The sequence below is a fragment of the Panthera pardus genome, unplaced genomic scaffold (genome assembly GCF_024362965.1).
Source record: "Panthera pardus isolate Hobbes unplaced genomic scaffold, ASM2436296v1 HiC_scaffold_25, whole genome shotgun sequence".
Lineage (NCBI taxonomy): Eukaryota > Metazoa > Chordata > Mammalia > Carnivora > Felidae > Panthera > Panthera pardus.
In genome coordinates this window covers 28,723,986-28,744,923 of record NW_026526821.1, presented here as the reverse complement: position 1 = coordinate 28,744,923, position 20,938 = coordinate 28,723,986, and the positions used below count along the sequence as shown (strand labels likewise).

At 43.4% G+C, this 20,938-nt stretch overlaps 1 long non-coding RNA gene across 1 annotated transcript in view; it reads left to right on the top strand.

The window, feature by feature from the left end:
- Window positions 1–3,732: 3,732 nt before the first annotated feature.
- LOC128773485 (uncharacterized) overlaps window positions 3,733–20,938 on the top strand; it is a 41,429-nt gene continuing 24,223 nt past the window's right edge. The window contains exon 1 of the long non-coding RNA XR_008417758.1: window positions 3,733–3,991. This is a non-coding gene — a long non-coding RNA (uncharacterized LOC128773485). The remainder of the gene's footprint in view (window positions 3,992–20,938) is intronic.

Sequence of the window (20,938 nt, the reverse complement as noted above, 5' to 3'; positions counted from 1 at the left end):
GATTAAGTTGGCTCCACTCTGATAATCCAAGATAACGACCCGCTCAAAACCCTACCTAATGACCACACAAGTCTCTCTTGCCATGGAAGGTACCCTATTCACAGACTCTGAGGGATCTTGGCCAACCATCCCAAGTCCCAAGTCAGGCATACTTTGAAACAGTTTCCTATAATCTGTGTCCTGATGTGCGGGACATATTTCAATATTTTCTAATTTAAGTTGGATTTAATATTGGCAGTGAGATTTCTAAATAACTTTCAGGCTCCTTGGCCCCTTCACCTGCCCTTTCCTTTGGCTGGTGAGGGTGGGAGGGCAGCAGTGTAGGTGACTGAGCTTTTGGATTTGGTGAATTTTCTCTTTTCTCTCCCAGAGATTTTGAAGGTTGGGCATTGTCTTCAAGGGCTATTGAGAACCAGATTTCCATAGAATTTACTGTCCTTTTATTCTTTTTCCTTTGGGTTTAGAAGTTCTATTTGGAGATGAGTAACTAAGGTGCTGCCTTGTCCTCAGCAGACACAAGTGCCCTGAGGGCTTTGAATGCCCTGTCTCCAAAGTCCCTATCCCACATCTCAGTATCTGTCTCCCATCGTTCCCCATCACGGCCCAGTTCTGGCAAAGCAGGTGCACTGAAGCTGAGAATCCAGTCTTCTCTGTAGCGCCGATGCTCTTATGGTGATGGTGGACCCAATTGTGTCCTTAGCTTTTTTTTTCCTCCGGCTCTAGGAGATGTGAGTCTACAATGTTGCCCGGATGTCCTCTTTCACACTTGACCTTTCAGGTGTGATTCACTGGTCTTAGTTTGCATCGTCTTTCTCTGAAAGGCATCAGCCCAGCAACACCCATCCAATCCCATAGTTCCTGTAATTCCCAACTCATTTCCAGATTGCCAGGGTACTCCCATCCTCTGCTCACATCATCCCAGGTCACCACTGTGAGGTTTTAGCAGTGACAATATCAGGGACTGCTGGGCCCTACCCCTGCCCCAACACCCACCAGGCTGGGGACCTCTTGGCCAGTCAGCTGACTGAGACCCGGGTCTGTATCTGCACCTTAGAGCTGGGTTTCCAGACCCCTCCCAGACAAACTCCGCAGGTCACCTGCCTTGGGAAGCAGCCTCTAAGATACACAAGAAGGGGGATAGCTCACTGTGGAGCGCTGCCCAATTCATGTGCATGTGAGACAGGGAAGGAGGCAAGACTGGCAAAGGGAGATAGTGAACACAAGGCAGCACAGAAGAGTCATACTTGGACGAGCCGGATGCTATTTTTGACTTTTTAAAATGGAGCGGAGGGGCGAAACCTCTGTACCCGCTCTTCCTCCAGGCCTCTGCTGCAGGCTGCCCTCTAGAAGCAGGTGCAAACATGGGCAATGCACCTCTTTCAACTGAGTATAAGATCAGAGGGCCACCCAGCTAGGACCCACCATCTGCCAACATGCCAGGGGTAAAAATGGTGTCTCTGCCTCTTCCTCAAAGATTATTCTGTATATTTCAAAAACTTACTGGAACTTCTTGATGTAAATCTAAGAGCAAAAAGCAATCATTATAAAAAGGCAAAGAATCTGAAGCTATGCATCCAGAACAGTGATCTATGTACAACAGAAAGATGTTCCCTGATGTTGGCACCGGGGTCTGGGTGGGGGATGGTGTTTGAAGCCCCATTTCTTACCTCTCTAGGGTGTTGTCCAGGCAGCAGGTCTTGTGAGGTCAGGTCACCCTGAGGGCTCCTTCAACACATGAGAACACGGGGTCATCGAGGCCCGTGCGTGGAAGAAAACAGGACAGCCTTGCACCTCATTCACCATGACATTGTCCTCACTGTACTCGAGGCTGGGCTGATATTCGTTGCTATGACCCTGAAAGGTTGGACATGTCCTGGTCCAAAGACAAGGTCACAGATTCACCCTACGGGACAGCAGTGAGTGATTTCCCACTCATCTTGTGACCCTCCGTAAACTATGAGCCTGTTCCCTCCTCAGAAAGAGAGTGTCAGACCTGCCCCATCGGGTGTGGGGAACAAGTCAGTAAAGCTCACTTGCATGTTGTTGAGTTCTCATTGTCCCCATGTCTTCCCTCAGGAAGGAGAGCTGGCAGCCCGGGAAAAGGTGAGTGAAAGGGAGTACCTCTTACCCTGAATTCTGCCTCGAGGCCCTCACAGGGGAAATTCATGAGCTTCAGACCATTGATGGACCCAGGTTCCCTCGGTTGGGGTAAGTGGAGGCCCCTGGGAGTAGACTTCTGGATCCCTCTCTGATGCTGCCTCCTGTCCCTTCATTTCCAGACCTAGAACTCTCTCCTTCACTCTTGGTGGCTCTCTCCTTGGGCCCCAAGCTGCTGCTGCTCGTCTCTGTCTCTGCCATCTATGGCCACAGGAAGCAATGGATTGACTGTGAGTCATGGACAAGGAGGACAAAGCCAGGTCAGTCCTAGAAGGAGCCAGGTCAGTGGAAGGGGCAGCCCACAGGTCATACAGGGTCAGTGCCCACCTGGAGTAAAGAGCAGGTGACGCATCTCCGTCCACACCCTCTGGAGCCTCAGGGATTGTTCCGAGAGGTTCCCAGCTCCCAAGAAGACTGTGGGGGTCCTGCAGGAAGTGGGTGGGGTCAAGGGCTGTCAAAGGATGTGCACAGAGTCCTAGGGCTTCTTGGAAGGAAGTGGGTAGAGGGGCTGGATGGTGGGAAACCCCGTGGAGACCATCTCTAGATTATTTGGGCGCAAGGTGTCCACATTTAGAGGAATGCTGACAGGTGCCCGCTGGCTGCTCTGAGGATGGCTCCCACTCTGACCCTCCGTGGGACAGACTGGAGAGGATGGGGAAGGGTGATCAGGACCTAGGGAGGAAGGCTGAGGAGGCACAGTCCATGTCAGGGACCGCCTGTCCTCTCACTACAGGTGACCCAGGAGGAAAATAGCACCGAGGACATAGGAGACACGTGGAGAACATTTCTGGAATGATGAGCAGATAATCAAATGTGAACATGGGTCCACGGCTCCTTCCTTCCTCCCCTGCTACATGCCATCCTCAGTCTCTGCTGCCTCCTTCCTTCCCTGAGGGGCCCAGCCTAAGACAAGGAACAACTAGAAGCTTCCACAACCCTGCCCCAGATGCCCGCTTCCCCAGAGACCCACCTGCCCACAGTTCCTGCTGCTACTGTCCCAGTCCTTGATGCCCCCAGAGCTGGTCTTCATACCTGGTCCTGAGCAGGGACCATGGGAACGTGCTCTGGAAACTGACACATGGGTATCTTCCTAGAATGTGAGAAATAAGTCACGTGTACGTGTACCAGGCTATCTCTCATCCATTTCCTGGGGACCGTGGCCATTAAGTACACACTCAAGGCCATGCTCTCATGGGCCATTCCTGCCAACCCCCAGACTTGCCAGCCTCAGTGAGGTTTTCCAATGCCTCCTGAATGCAGATGAATCCCATCTTGTGTGGAAGAAGGGAAATGATTCTCCTTCCCCTTTGCCTACATGTCCTTCTACTCAAAGTAGAGAGTTTCCCTCCTCTCCCTGTGATGGGGACACCAGCTCTCCATTCAGCTTCATCTTTCCTGATCCCCCCGCTCGTGTATAGGTGCTGGCAGTCCAGAAACCTGGACCCTTCCCTGGTTTCCTTCTTTATACCCCGTGTTCAGTTCTGCCTTCATAATGCTATGTCCAGTGGTGAGATGGTAAATGTTCAACAATCCACGTTCGGAAAGAAAAAGAAGCCTCATTTGTGGTGGTTGTCCACTTCTGTGTTGTCTACACTCCCAATGCGGCCAATTTCAAGCTGCCAACCGTGGAACAACTAGCTTGCAAAATTTCTGGAAAGCTCTCAGGAGCGAGTGTAAGCCTCCTCCCGCCCACCAGGGAGCTCTACCCAGCACCTGCACACTGCTCGCTCCCGGGCTGCCCCCTGGTCCCGGCCACCAGCATCCCTTCCTGGGCCATTGCCACGTGCCTAACAGACTCTCCGGGTTCCGCCACAGTGACCCTTTGGAAATGGAGGTCAAATTGTCTCCCTTCTGGCACCTTCCTTAAACCACCCACATAAAATACCAATTCCTGTCTCCACTGTGTGTTTTCACAGCTCAAACCCAAACTGAGTTGTTTCCCTAGAACTTAAGATCAGCTGACAGGATAAATAGAGACAGTGCTCACTTTGCACAGTGACGCAGGACTCAGGCAATGACAGCGCCGCTGAAAGCAAGCGAAGTGATCTCAATAATCAGAGGGGAAAAGTAACAATTTTTCTGCGACCTTTAAAAACTTCTTTCAACACATTAGAAGCCCTCCAACTATCAGTTAGGAATGTATAAGGACATGAAAAAAGAAAAGTAAGGCTGTTATTCATTTGGTATGGGGTCACTGCAAACATTAGAAATGTTGAAAAGGGAAGTGTTTTATCTTTTGTAAAGACTTATCAAGAGTAGTTTGCAGAGGGCTTGCCTTCTTCTAACCACAGTCTCACTCCTTTCTCAGTTGGGATCAGTTTCTAACATTCCATCCCTTGCACTTCCAATGCTGTGATATCTTTACAATATTAATGTGAATATATGCTGGTGTCACTCCCACCGGGACATTCCCTGTCCCTGTCCCCGTCCCCACCCCCAGCCCCACCTCCTCAGGCACTTGGTAAGTTTATCTTCACTCTGCTCCTCTGGGTGCATATCTAGACTCGGGCAACGGTATTCCCGGCAGCATTCCCATGAAGGCCGCCATGGCTTCATGAACCCCTCTCACATTCAGTTTGAACTTGACCTCTAACCTCATCTTTTCTCCTTTCTCCTGTGCACTTTCAGCTTTGTGCCCATTCCCTTTTGCCATTTCTTCACTTTTGTACAATGTCACGCAGGTTTATCGCGGGAAACCAGGAGACTACATAACCACCTGCTTTGCTATTGTGGCAAACACACATCCCAACCCAATGATCTTGGCACCCTGATCTCAGACTTCCAGCCTCCTTAACAGTGAGAAATAAGTTCCTGTTGTTCAAGGCATCTAGTTTACAGTGTTTTCTTCTAGTAGCCCAAGTCAAGTAAAATCTAGAAAAATTATGGACTTCGCTTAATAATAATGTACCAATATTGGTTCATTAAGTTATAACAGATATACCAGATTACTGTAAGACATTAATAAGAGGGGAAACTGTGTGCAGCTGTATATTGAAACTCTGTATGATTGTTCCAAGTTTTTTCTAAATGTAAAACTGTTTCACAAAATTGAGTCCTATAAAAAAAACTTTAACATCTTGTCCTCAGCTCTCTATCTTCCTTTTGCACCCCTTTGGGGGACACTGCAAGGAAATGAGTGGTGGGGGGATTTTGTGTTTATATCCAGGTTTTATCTCCCTTCAGGTCTGAGGTTTCTTCTCCTCCTTCCTCTGTCCTCTGCCACAGCTCACTCCAGAGCCAGGCACTCAGAGATCCCAGAAGGAGCTACTTCTCAGTCCCCCATGACGTTCATCCTAAACTTTTCCAAGTGGTAAAGCCCAGTTCATCCAGGTGTGCTCAGAGACCTCTAGGCCCCTGGATGAGTGGGGTAGTTCTAAGGACCTCAGTGGGGGTAGGGTAGGGGGGTTTATCCATGTGCTGAGGTCAAGGAACAGAGTTGGAAGGGGCTCTGCAGAGCAAGGTGGATGCTGTGACGCACCAGGTCTCAGGAGGTGGCCCTGGGCTGTGACCCTCTTTGAGATGGCCTCAGCTGAGGAGAGCCACCTTGCCCCAGGTCATGCCTGGTAACCTGCCACATCCAGTGGCTCCTCAACATGGGGATATAGAGGCCCAGCCCGCTCACCCCAGCTCAGGATAACTCTGAAATCACATCCTAGCACCAGATCACATAGGAGATGGGCTGAATCTTCATTGGGACCTCACGGCAGCTCAACTTCTTTTACACATTCCTACTCCCTTCTCCTCCCTTCCACACGTTCGGTCCTGAAAGTACTCCCTGAAAAGACCCGCCTGTTAATATTCATCTTAGTAACTGTTTCCCGTGTGGAACAAAGAGGTGGTCGTTGATACCAGTAAAGGTGGGAAGCCTTTTGACTCTAGGGGCCAAGGCAGTCATGGAAGGATGGACCACATATCATATACCATACACTACAAGGCGTAGTCCATATACCATATACCTCATGCCATATACAATATACCATATGCTATACACCATTACCATTTACAAAATACCAAGCACTCTGACTATACAAGAGCAATGAGAAACCACAAAACTCCTTATGCAGGAAAGGGGTATAATCAGATCTGTGTCGTAGAAGACCACCTTGGATGAAGGAGAAGGCAGAGCTGACACCGGGCAAAACAAGATGGGGGTGGCCATTTAGGAAGTAATAGTTTTCATTCGGGCAAGAGATGATGGTGATGGAGAAACAGATTCCACAGGTGTTTAGGAGGTAAAACCAGCAGGGCCTCGAGCAGGCAGACAAGAGTGGACAAGTGAGGGTGTAGAGCATGGGTTCCTTCTTGGTTTGACCAAATGGGTAGAGGATGTGCCACATACTGAACATGGTGGAAGGGGAGAAGAGAATGTCTGAGAGCAGACTATGAACTCAGTTTGGGATGTTTGAGCCATACAAATGAAAATTTCAAAGTCAAAGGATGTATAGCTCAATCACCAAGAAGTGGATTCAGGATTGGGAGCTTGACTGCATCTGGCTGCAAAGCCTGTGCTCTTGACCATCAAGGCACTAAAAATCCCAGTCTCTGAAGAGTTTAGAGTCTGATGGAAGGTGTGAAGTCTCCTGGAGGTGGGGGGAAGGGAGAGATGCTGGCGACTGGGGGAAAGATTCTGTCCAACTCTCAGCAGGGGGCATGGATAGCTTCACAGCATGGAATTCGTCCTTCCAGAAAAATGTGATACAATGGTGACATCACTGGTGGAGGGGAGTCTTGGCATCTCCTATAGGCAGTTTGGGCCTGCCTGGCATTCGCCTCTTCCTCCACCACCCCTCCTGGCCTTGACATCCTGTATATCCCTAAGAGGAGGCAGGGCTCACAAGGAAGCAGTAGCAAAATAGCCCTAGCCGTCAGTGCATGACTATGGGCTCATGGACATTAAAGGGTCACCAGCTGAGTGTGGACTTAGAAGAGTCCCCAAACACAACCTTGGTGCTTGGGTATAGCTCATTCCAGAGGTGAGAGAGACGGAGGCCAGCATGCTGGTTCCTTTCTCTTTCTGAGAGCATTTCTTGAATCCCTCCACTCCCTTCCTTCCGAGCTGGCCCAGGACCCAGAACAGACAGCAAAGGCAGCCCTCACCTTCCTGGGTGTGTTTCTAGGTATGTTGCTTTCCCTCTTGGAGAGTGTTCCCTGAGCCCCACCTTCTTGCGGTCTCTCCTCTAAAGCACAAACCATTGCCATGTCCAAAACTCTAACCTCTTCCCCACACCTTGTCTCTGAAGCCTCTAAAATTGGCAGGGCTGTGGGTTGGCGAGAACCTCAGATGGGACAAGGCTCAGAATGAGGCCAAGCCTGTGGGTGTCATGATCTTAACTCTGGAAACCCCAAACATTTCCAGTAGCAATTGCTCAGCTTGTAACCACCTTGTCTGCTCAACTGATAATCTCGAAGAAAAAGTGTTACAGTCCCATGGTCTTTCCTCTCATCACAATCCCCTTCCTCTGACATCACAGAAGCAGGGAGTGTCTTCTCTTCTCGAAGCACAGAGTCCCAGGCCTCTCCAGGACAACACTCAGACAGAGAAGGCTCCAAGGTCCACCATGATGTCTGTCCCTTCTTCCCTATGCTGCCCTTCTCTGCCATCCCTGATGCTGACTCTGCTGCGGGATTCACAGGTGAGTGGGGTCTCAGGTATATTTGGTGGGGGTTCTTCCATGCCTCTTTACTGTTCTCCTTACCTGTTTCCCTAGAATTTCTTGGGGGAGGGTTTTCTCTTTCCCAGCCAGAAATTACAGAACTAAGTTGGAATGGTCCTCAGCTCACAAAATCTCCCAGTGGTCACATCTGTTCCAGACCTTTTTGTTCAGATAATGGACACACCTCCCATGGTTACAGGGCTCAACACAGCACACCTGAGAGCTCTCATCCCTTAACCCCTAGGATACAATACCAAGAGTGAACCATATTGGAAGTGTAAAACCTGAGTTTTACACTTATTACCACTACACAGATGCCACCTCTCAATGGAGAAAAACATGTTGGAAAACATGAAATTATGAAGCAAGGAAAGGATCCACAAATGCTTCACCCGAAGAGAATCACTGTTACAAATTGGCAGAGGTCTGTGTGCTCAGGGAACGTTAGCTGGAAGTGGTCACTAGGTCTCACCAGGTAAGTGACGGGAGCTGAACCCCGCAGGTTCTGAGTAGTTCTCACTGAGAGTTCTGCTAAGTTCTCACTGAGTAGTTCTCACTGAGTAGTTCTGCCTTTGCTTGCTAAGCAAGCATGTGAAGTCTCTTTCCTAAGGCCATTGATCTATCTGGGCAGAGGACTTGAGTTCTGATAGAGCAGATGGCTGCAGGGGGTTAGATCAGATGAAAGAGGAAACCAAGACCATTATCTTAGTAGAAGGAAGGAGGAATAAAGTTTGGATGTTTTAGGAATGAGTAATATATCTGAGACACTCAGGCCCAGTTAGCAAACCTTTAAAAATGAATTAATACCAATTTTATACAGTCGTCTCCAGAAAACAGAGGAGGAAACATTTCCGTACTCATTTGATGAGGCCATTATTATTTCAATAGCAAAACCTCATAGACTGTACATAAAAAAAGAAAACTACCAACCAATATCTCCCATGATTCTAAATGCAAGAATTCTCAACCGAGTGTCGGCAAACAGAATTTCACAAAGTGTAAAGCTATGTATATGTGACTAAGTAGGATTTATCCTGGGCATACAAAGCTGTTCCAACATTTGAAAATCAATCATTCTAACCCATCACAACAACAGGCTGAAGAAGAAAAATTGCATGATGATAACAATTGATGCAGACAAAGTATTTGACAAATCCAACACCCATTAGTGATGAAAACTCTCAGCAAACTAGAAACAGGAGGGAATTTCCTCAACTTGATTAAAAGCATCTGCAAAAAACCCTACAGCCCTCAGAAGTGCCTAGGTGGCTCAGTTGGTTAAATTTTACACTCTTGATCTCAAATCTGGTCTTGACCTCAGGGTTGTGAGTTCAAGCCCTGAACTGGGCTCTGTGCTGGGGATGAAGCCAACATTAAAAACAAAACAAAACAAAACAAAACAAAACAAAACAAAACAAAACACCTCACTCTAAGCAACAAAAAAAGAACTAAATAAGCAAAGACACATGCCATGTTCATGGATAGAAAGACCCATATTGTTAGAATGCAAGTTCTTCACGATTTCATCTATGAATTAACTGTAATCCAGATAAAAATACCAGAAAACTATCTTATGAGTATTGACAAACGGATTCTAAAGTTTATATGGAGGCATTAAAGATCCGGAATAGCCACACAATGCTAGAGAAGAGCAAAGTCAGAAGTCTGACACCACTTGATTACAAGACTTACTAGAAATCTCCAGTTATTGAAACACTGCATTGGTGAGATAATAGTCACACAGATCCATGTAATAGAATGGAAAGCCCAGAAATAACACCCACATAAATACAGCAAAATGATCATTGGGGAAGGAGCAAAAGTAGCCGTTTCAACAGATGTTGCTGGGACAGTTGGACATCTGGACGTCCATATGCAAAAAAACTGAATCTAGACACAGATGTAACAGCCTTTATAAATATAATGGAAAACACAAAATTATAAAATACTTAGAAGCTATCATAGAAGAAAATCTAGATGATCTTTGATATGGAAATGACTTTTACTTATAAATAGATACCATATTTTAAAGCAGTTTTAGGTTCACACCAGAATGGAGCAGAAGGTACAGCTGATTTCTCATACTGCTCCCTGACCCCACACATCACAGCCTCTCCTATTATCAATATCCTTCACCAGAGTGGTACATATATTACAAACAATGAACCTGCACTGATATTTCATTAACATCCAAAGTCCATAGTTTTCAATACGGTTCACTCTTGGTATTGTATAGTCTATAAGTTTGGACTAATGTATAGCGATATCCTCCTTTATATATTATAGAGTATACAGTATTATATCTTGATGCCCTAGAAATCCTCTGTGTTCTATTTCTCTCTTCCCACCCTAACCCCTGACAATCACTGATGTATTTACTTACTGTGTCCATAGTTTTGCCTTTTCCAAAATGTCATATACTTGGCATCACGTAGTGTGCAGGCTTTATCCTTTCAATTAATAATGAGCATTTAAGGTTCTTCCATATCTTTTCAGAGCTTGACAGCTCATTTCTTCTAGCACTGGATAAGATCCCACTGTCTGAATGTACCACAATTTCCTTATCCATTCAACTACTGAAGGTCATCCTGGTTGCTTTCAAGCTTGGCAATTATAAATAAAGTTGCTACAAACTGTATTAAGGACAGTCTGTTCCGGGCCTCTTTCCTAGCCTCTCATAGCCTCAGATGGTCCTCAGACTTGTACATGCCATTCTCCCTGTGACTCACATCAACTTCCCTCTGTGCACAATAGAGCTGTGTCTGAAATCCTGGTTCACACGAACTATGAAAGAGTATGTGTTTTCTTAGATCATTAAGTTTGTGGCCATTTGTTATTCGGCAAGTTCCCTTGTTTATTACAGTGTCTGCCATGCTGCAGCCCATCCTCATATTAGGATGCAGAAGAAAGATACCCACCCCGTTCTGTACACTGGTCCTCTTCCCCTCATCCTGTATGGCAACCCAATTTGTAATTGTCATCCTTCTGTGCCAGTACATGTCGCTAAAAGAGTATGTAATGAGACCCCCACCTTGAGCTAGAACCAGTCCCTCAGAACATCTTGGACCAAGACAAAGAACATGAGAAATGCTGCAAAGTTTCTTTCCAGGAAATTTCAGGTAAAGAGTTCCAGATGAACCAGGCTGAAGAGTTCATTGTCAGTCAGAGCTGGAGACATCGTTACCCTGGCCTGCAACGTGTCTGCTCACTCCCCAGCAGGGCCTGTCTTGTGGTCCAGGGAGAACGGGCCTACAGTTTCAATGGAAGTCACTTCCCCTAGTAAACCAAGTGGAAACACAGAGGTCAACCAAACAGACTATTCCATCTGCATCAGTGATTGTTGCCCAAGAATATGGGCACCTATTACTGTGTGAAGTTGATAAGAGGGCATCCTGATGTGGGGTATACGTCTAGTTCAGGCATCTATGTGTCTGTGAATGGTGAGTACAGTCTGACAACCCCTATCCTTTTGGTTTATAAAACTAAATTTTTCAAAATCTGAAACATGTACCAAATCATCATAACACACTGGATACTGTGCCCCTTCATCCACAAACAACCCTGTAGGCTGGGATTCTATACATGGCTCTTCTGTCAGTCTGGGCCCTGTGCCCACTCTTGAATGAAGCCATGTGACAGACCATGCCCTTTATGATGACCCAACTACCAACATGAACACAGGGCCAGAAAAACTCCAAACTCAAAAGATATTCAAGTAGGTTAAATGCAACTACATGTGTGCACGGAATGATCCAAAAAGTTGTTAAACTGAGCCTACAAGTCTGTCTGGCCTTTCTGAGGTTTAGGGACAAACCTGAACTCAAGAATATGCATTGTATCTATTTTGGCCCGCTTCCTGACTCCAGACATAAGCCATAGACACTCCATATAATCCTCTGGATTTGGATGGAATCTCAACATGGGGAACCTCTCCAAATCCTAGTTCCTTCCTATGTAAAATCTCAGTATCTTGGAGTCATAAAGATGTAGAGTCTGTGAATCTTAAAATGTTAGAATTATCAAGTCATGGAGTGAGTCAACTGACTTGTAGGTTCTTAAATGGCATTTAATGTTCATCTTTGCATCTTTCATGGCCAAAGTGGAAAAAAAAGAGAGAGAGAGAGAGAGAGAGCGCAAGTTTTGGAGGCTTTCATCAAGCCCATTCATTCTTTCATCCATGCATTCCTCCATCCGACCATGCATCAAGCATGCATTCACTCAAAGCACACTCTCATTCAGCCATGCATTTACCTACGCAGGAATCTGTTCACAAGTACCTGGATCCTCCTCTGGGGCAGACCCTGGGCAGATGACCCATCGTCAAGGAATTCCCAGGCTCCCACAGTGGCCTTCCTATAGTAATTGTCTGCTCTCTCTGGGCTGTGTCAGTTCCCCCTACAGTGACAGTGTCCCAGTCTTCACCCTCCTCCGACTTGGTGGTTGTCACCTGCCTCGTGCAGAGATTCTATCCACAGAGTGTGCATCTCACCTGGACGGACAACTGCCATACGATCGAGGGAGCTGAGCAACTCACATCCAAGCAGAATAGCGATGGGACCTACACCCTGGAAAGCTTGCATTTGGTGAACGTGTCAGGGCCGGGGTCCGAGCAGGTGCTCACCTGTAAGGTGCAGCACGAGACCCAACCTCCCATCCAGGCCAGCCTCATACTGTCTGCGGAAGCACACGGCACATACAAGCCCATCGGAAGCTCAGGTAAGCCCACCTCCACTGCTCTGAGCAACTAGGTCACCTTTGTCTCCTGAGTGGAGTGAGGTATTTAAACTCACAGTGTCCCCTTTGCTGTGTCCTTCTGCCCATTGGTACTTAGGTCCCGAGATGCCTGCCTCATCTTTGTGGCATTCCTTCTGGGCTTCAAGGTGCTGCTGGCGATGAGTTTCATAGTCACCTACATCTGCAGGTGGCAGAGCCGGTAACAGGTGAGTTGGGGGCAGGTCTTAGTACATAAGAAGAGAGGTCATGGTCACCATCGTGGGCTGGCAAGAGGAGTCCAGGGTAAGGCCACTGTTTCACACTGTGCCTCCCAGGGGGATCTAGTCTCAAGAAAAGGCTGGAAATACTCTTGTTTTCTCCAAAGGTCTGTTGGAAATTTCAGAGGCTTCCAGCTCTCACCCATCCAGCAGTGCCCTGGGTTTGGAGGCTTTTAAATGAAGTCCCTTGGAATACTGGGTGAGGGTCTGAGGTGGGGAGTTGGGATTAAAGTCAAAGTTTTGAGCCCCAAACTCCAAAGAGTGCCCCCATATACTATTATATAGGTCAGTTTTCATGGGACTGATTTTTGGAATGAATAAAGAAAGTATTGCTAAAATCTACTAATGGAGCCCATCGAGGGACTGGGAGGCTCTAGCTACTGGCAAAGATGAATGTGGGTGGGGTGGAGTTCAGAACCTCAGACAGAGGAGGTGGAGTGTAAGAGTAGGCACATCTGGTTTCTGATGTGCACCATGGATGTAGGCCTGTAGAGGGCCTGCCTCATAGAAGGTGCTCGATAAGTATTTGGGGAATTAATACAAGAATGAATAAATGAATGAATGAATGAATGAATGAATGAATATTTCCCTACAGTTCCTGCATGAACTGCAATACATTGCCTCCCATCCTGTGCAAGAGGCTCACATAGGGGAGAACCTGCCCCCCACCCCCCGCCTTCCATCCTGGACATGCCCCCTTCCCCACACCCTCCTGATGTTTCTTCTCTCGGAGCGGAGTCCTGATGTTCCGCTCTCTTCAGAGCAGTGTCAAGGATGGACCCTGGTCTCAGGGACCCAGAGACCCTGATGCACTGAGCTTCACACTGGCCCTGCCTCTGCCCCAAAGACAATCAAGAGGGTCAAGAAAAGAAGGTTCCCATTCTGTCTGTGATCAGGAACAGCCCTTCATTTTCAGAGCACATTTTACTTTTCTTTTTTAAATGTTAATTCCAGTATAGTTAACATACAGTGTTATTATAGTTTCAGGTGTACAAAAATAGTATTCAGCAATTCTATACATTACTCAGTGTTCAAAATGTAAGTGAACTCCTAATCCCCTTGGTCTGCTTAACCCATCCCCCCACTTCCCCACTTACCTCCCCTCTGGTAACTATCAGTTTGTTCTCTATAGCTACGAGCCTGTTTTTTGGTTTGACTCTTTTTTTTTTTTTACTTTTTTTTTGTCTATGCTTCTTTGATTCCACATATGACTGAAAGAAAGCATGTGATGTTTGTCTTTCTCTGACTGACATTTATTTTAGTGATAGACTCCCTAACTCTAGCCGTGCTGTTGCATATGGCAAGATTTCACTCTTTTTAACGGCTGAATAATATTCCATTGTATATATTGACCACCTTTTCTTTATTCGCTCATCTGTTGATGGACATTTGCTCTGCTTCCAATAATTTGGACAAGCACATTTTACTTTTATGCAGCGCTTTCTGCAAGGATGATGTGATTTTAACACCTATATATTTTGAAATCACTACATGGAATAAGCATATTTTGGTTCTGAAATTTATAAGAAATATACAAGAAATCCTTGGTCCTACTACATTATCTTTGCAAAAATTAACATTTCGCTGTTATGGCCTTCTGTTGCTTTTAAAAACACTTACCTGAATTTGGTGTTTATCATTCTCAAATTTACTTTTATAATTTTACAGCATGTTATAAATCCTTAAGTGATATACAATGTAACTTTGCATATTTAAAATTCTATAAAGATGCTGTTGTACTATATACAGCACTCCAGAACTTTTCTTTTTTATGCTCAACACAGTGTGTGAGGTTTCTTCAAGAAGCTCCATTTTAGTAATTTTCCATGGCTCTATGGTTATGTATTATAGTAATATGCTACAACTTATGGATTCTTCTCAGGATTGTATCAAAGCTCTATCTGCTGTTTGGGTAATACAGCTTTGCAACAAGGGATTTTTTGTTTCCTCTATTTCCTTGGGCACACAATGGGAGAGTGCCTCTAGTTCCTCTGTTGTGGTCCACACAGCAGTAGTATTCTTACCATTTGCAAGCTTTAGTAATACAAAATAAAAGCTTTTAATTTTTGGTGAAGTTGTGCTCTTTCCATTTATACCTTTTATCCAACTTTACTTTTCTGAGCAATATGTGTGTGTGTCTGTGTGTGTTATGAATGAATGGTATGGATCTCATATGTTTTTTATTTTTAGGATAAATGATAGAGAACTTAATCAGCACAGCCATTTTGCCACATAACAAACACTCCATAAAGGTGTGATTCTTTTTATGAGGTATTATTGCCATTGGGCTACATGTCTATCTCTACATGTCCCTGCATTACCAACAATAGCCAAGCTATGGAGAAAGCCCAAATGCCCACCAACTGGTGAATGCATAAAGAAGATGTGGTATAAGCTTTCAACAAGTACAAAAAGATCGAGGTCATACCATGTATATTTCCAGAATACAATGCTTTGAAACTTGTAATCAAGTTCAAGAAAAAAATTGGAAAGACCACAAATACATGGAGGTTATACAACATCCTATTAAAGAATGAATGGGTTAACCAAGAAATTAAAGAGGAAGTTGAAAAGTACAAGGAAACCAAAGAAAATGAAAACAAGACAGGTCAAGACCTTTGGGACGTAGCAGAGGTGGTCATAAGAGGAAAGCATATTGCAATCCAGGCCATCCTAAAGAAGGAAGAAATGTCTCAAATACACAACCTAACCTTACACTCAAAAGAGCTGGAAAAAGAACAGCAAATAACATCCAAAAACATCAGAAAAGGGAAATAATAAAGATTAGAGCAGAAATCAATGATACCGAATTTTTTTTAAAAAATGGTAGAACAGATCAACACAATGAGAAGCCGGTTCTTTGAAACAATTAACTAAACTGATAAACTCCTAGCCAGACTTATCAAGAAGGAATAGGAAAGGATCCCAATAAGTAAAATCATGAATGAAAGAAGAGATCACCATCAACACCACACAAATATAATTATAATAAAATATTATGAGCAATTATATGTCAACAAATTGGGTGATCTGAAAGAAATGGATAAATTCCTAGTAACATGTAAAATGACCACAACTGAAACAGGAAGAAATAGAAAATTTGAACACACCCATAACCAGTAAAGAAATTGAATCAGTAATCAAAAACCTTTCAACAAACAAGAGAACTGGGACAGATGGTTTCCCAGAGGAATTCTACCAGACATTTAAAAAAGATTTAATATCTATTCTTCTCAAACTGTTGCGAAAAAATAGAAATGGAAGAACTTCCACTCATTCTATGAGGCCAGCATTACCTTGTTTCCACAACCAAAGACCCCACTAAAAAGGAGAATTACATCCAATGTTTCTGATGAAGATGGATGCAAAAATTCTCAACAAGATACCAGCAAATTAAATCCAACAATACATCAAAGAATTATTTCCCTGATCAAGTGGGAATGATTCCTGAAATGCAGGGCTGGTTTAATATCTGCAAATCAATCAACATGGTACACCACATTAATAAAAGAAAGGATAAGAACCACATGATCCTCTCAGTAGATGCAGAAAAAGCATTTGACAAAATACAGCACCCTTTCCTGATTAAAAAAAAAAAAAAAAACCTCTGGAAAGTAGAGATAGAAGGAACATAACTCAACATCAATACGGCCATATATGAAAGACCTATAGCTAATATCATCCCCAGCTGGGAAAACCTGACAGCTTTCCCCCTAAGGTCAGGAACACGACAGGGATGTCCACTCTCACCACTGTGCTCAACACAATACTGGAAGTCCTAGCCTCACCAATCCGACAACAAAAAGAAATAAAAGGCGATAAACTGGCAAGGAAGAAGTCAAACTTTCACTCTTCACAGATGCCATCATAATCTACATGGAAAACCAAAAACACACCACCCAAAATTTGCTAGAACTGATACATAAATTCAGCAAAGTCACAGGATATAAACTCAACATACAGAAATCAGTTGCATTTCTATACACCAACAATGAAGCAGCAGAAAGAGAAATCAAGGAATCAATCCCGTTTACAATTGCATCAAAAATCATAAGATACCTAAGAAAAAGCTAACCAAAGAGGTAAAGGATCTATATGCCGAAAATTATAGAATACTTATGAAAGAAATTGAAGAAGACATAAAGAAATGGAAAAACATTCCATTCTCATGGATTGGAAAAACAAATATTGTTAAAATGACTATACTCCTCAAAGCAGTCTACACATCCAATATAGTCCCTATCAAATAACACCAGCATTCTTCTCAGAGCTAGACCAAACAATTCTAAAATCTGTATGGAACCACAAAAGACCCCAAATAGACAAAGTAGTGTTGAAAAAGAAAACCAAAGCTGGAGGCAACACAATTCCAGACTTCAAGGTATCACAATGCTGTAGTCATCAAGACAGTATGGTACTGGCCCGAAACAGACACATAGATCAATGGAACAGAATAGACAACCCAGAAATGGACCCACGAATATATAGCCAACTAATCTCTGACAAAGCAGAAAAGAATACTCAGTGGAAAAAAGACAGTCTCTTCAGCAAGTGGTGCTGGGAAAACTGAAAAGCGACATGCAGAAGAATGAACCTGGACCACTTTCTTACACCATGCACAAAAATAAACTCAAAATGGATGAAAGACCTAAGTGTAAGACAGAAAACCATCAAACTCCTATAGGAGAAAACATGCAGCAGTCTCTTTGGACTTGGCCACAGCAACTTCTTACTTGACATGTCTCTGGGGCAAAGAAAACAAAAGCAAAAATGAACTATTGGGACCTTGTCAAGATAAAATGTTTCTGCACAGCAAAAAAAAAAAAAAAAAAAGTCAACCAAACTAAAAGGCAACTGATGCAATAGGAGTAGATATTTGCAAGTGACATATCAGATAAAGGGTTAGTATTCAAAATCTATAAAGAACTCACCAAACTCCACACCCAAAAAAACAAATAATCCAGTGAAGAAATGGGAAGAAATATGAATAGACACTTTTCCAAAGAACACATCCAGATGACTAACAGACACATGAAAAGATGCTCAACATCGCTCATCATCAGGGAAATACCAATCAAACCACAGTGAGACACCATCTAACATCTGTCAGAATAGCTAAAATTAACCAGTCAGGAAACAACAGATGTTGGCGAGGATGCAGAGAAAGAGGATCTCTTTTGTTTGCATTGTTGGTGGGAATGCAAGCTGGTGCAGCCACTCCAGAAAACAGTATGAAGTTTCCTCAAAAAGTTAAAAATAGAACTACCCTGCGACCCAGAAATTGCACTACTAGGTATTTATCCAAAGGATATAAAAATGCTGATTTGAAGGGGCACATGCACCCCATTGTCTATAGCAGTGCTATCAATAATAGCCAAATTATGGAAATAACCCAAAGGTCCATCAACTTATGCATGCGTAAAGAAGATGTGGTATATATATACGATGGAAAATTACTTGGAAGCCAATAGAAGGAAATCTTGCCATTTGCAACAATGTAGATGGTAGAGTGTATTATGCTAAGCAAAATAAGTCAGTCAGAGAAACATAGGTGGAATTTTAAAAACACAACATAACATGGGGAAGGGAAGGAAAAATAAACTAAGTTGAAAACATAAAGGCAAACCATAAGAGATTCTTAAATATAGAGAACAAACTGAGGCTTGCTGGAGGGGATATGGGTGGGGGGTGGGCTAAATGGGCAATGGGCATTAAGGAGGGCACTCATTGGGATGAGCAATGGGTGTTGCATATAAGTGATGAATCGTTGAATTCTACTCCTGAACCCGATACTGCACTATGTGTTAACTAACTTGAACTTGAGTTAAAACAAAGAAAAATGTTTAAATTTACAGTTTAGTTTAGCTGTTAGTTTCCTAGCTCACCACAAACAGAATCAGTAGATTTATAAATGTTATTCAACATGGTTCTGCACTGTGAGGTTAGGTAACTCTTCAGCGTGGTCAGAGGCCTCCAATTCATAAACTGATTTTTTTTGTTTGCTTTAAATAAGAATAAATACATTCCTACTCAGGTTACCACGTATTCCTATATAGTACAGGTCTAGGGACAATATATGAAAAGTTCCAAACTCAATGATGATAACTTTTCTCACGCTTCTCTGGTTTTAAGGTGCTTATGAAATAGTTGAATTTTTTTACAGAACAGTTTTAAATAAAATGAAACAAATACTAGTCAAACCTACCAGGAGTCAGATATGGAGCTAGTTACTATGATGTAAATAAACTTACGTGGTTCTTAGAGTTGTCTTTCTAGGTGGCTACATAAATTTCAGTGATCATTTAGTCCTGAGGGGCCCACAGATAGGATTGAACAAGATTCTTAATTGTGATATACTGTGATTAAACACAGGGTTTTAATCACGTTACTTAGGGAATAAATACAGAGCAAGGAACTTGCTGTCAGCAAAATGATAACTATCTGATTTGAGCCAAACACACGACTGAATCTATTTGTTTAGCTCTCTCAGATGTGTAAGTGCCACTTCTCCAGGGGTAATGTGGTTGCCTGCAACTGTCAAAGAGCCAATAGAGAAATATAGTGGTATAGCTTGGAAATTTCTCATCTGGCTGTGATGCTTTTGGGGAATAGAACTGTTCTTTGATTCATCTCTGTATCTGTTAATCTAGCATACAGTCTAGGTATAGAAGGAGTTCAGTAACTGCTTTTGAGTAATAAACTATTCAAGAATATTTATAATAACTATACAAAATATGAAAAGAATTTCTCCTCTATTCCTTCAACCTCTATTATTTCTGGGATTGCTAAACTGGTAAGGAGCCTGTATTTGTGTTAAATCCTTCAAAATTTTAACAGGAACCCATGGGGGAGGGGAAGGAAAGGAAAAAAAAAAAAAAGAAAAGAGGTTAGAGCGGAAGAGAGCCAAAGCATAAGAGACTCTTAAAAACTGAGAACAAACTGAGGGCTGATGGGGGGTGGGAGGGTGGGGAGGGTGGGTGGTGGGTATTGAGGAGGGCACCTGTTGGGATGAGCACTGGGTGTTGTATGGAAACCAATTTGACAATAAATTTCATATATTGAAAAAAAAATAAAATAAATCCTTCAAAATCAATTTCAAAATACTTGATATAATAAATGAAAAATACAAGCATAAAAGATGAAGCATATATATGCCACACATATGTACGTACATACACAAAGGAATATTACTCAGTCATCAAAAAGGATGAAATCTTGCCATTTACAATGACATGGCTGGAGCTAGGTATATTACGCTAGGCAAAAGAAGTCAGTCGGAGAAAGACAAATATCACATGATTTCACTCATATGTGAAATTTAAAAAACAAAACTGATGAACATATATGGGAGGAGAGAACAAAGAAAAAGAGAGAGGATGAAGCCATGAGAAACTCCTAATGACAGAGAACAAACTCAGGGTTGATGAAGGAAGGTAGGTTGGGGTGAGCTAGATGGGTTTTGGGTATTAAGGAAGACACTTGTTCTGATGAGCACTGGGGGTTAAATGTAATTAATGAATCACTGAATTCTACTCCTGAAACCAATCTTGCACTGTATGTTAACTAACAAAAATTTAAATAAAACTTTGGAAAAAAAAAACTACCCTGCCCTATAAGTCACAGGGATGAACATATAGCACAGGGAAATACAGTCAACAGTATTGGAATAACATTGTATGGTGAGAGATGGTGACCACATTTACCATGGTGAGTGTTGCAAGATGCACAGAATTGTCAAATTAATTACTATGTTGTGCACCTAAAACTAATAGAGCACTGTATGTCAGTTTAATAATACTTTGTTTAAATATTAAAAAATAAAATTTTCCCTGGCATGAAAAACAAAAGAATTGGACCCATAAATAATACATTTTTGGCCAAGTGAGTTTTGTCAAAAGTGCCAAAGCAATTCAATGTGGAAAGGATAGTCTTTTCAACAAATGGTGTTGAAACAATATTCATGTTAAAAGAAGAGGAAGGAAAGAAGAGGAAGAAAAAGGAGGAGGAGGAGGAGGAGGAGAAGGAGGGGGAGGAGGAGGGGGAGGAGGACAAGGACAAGGACGAGGATGAGGAGGACGAGGAGGACAAGGAAAAAAAATGAGAAGAAGAAGGAGCAGGAGAAGAAGGGGAAGAACA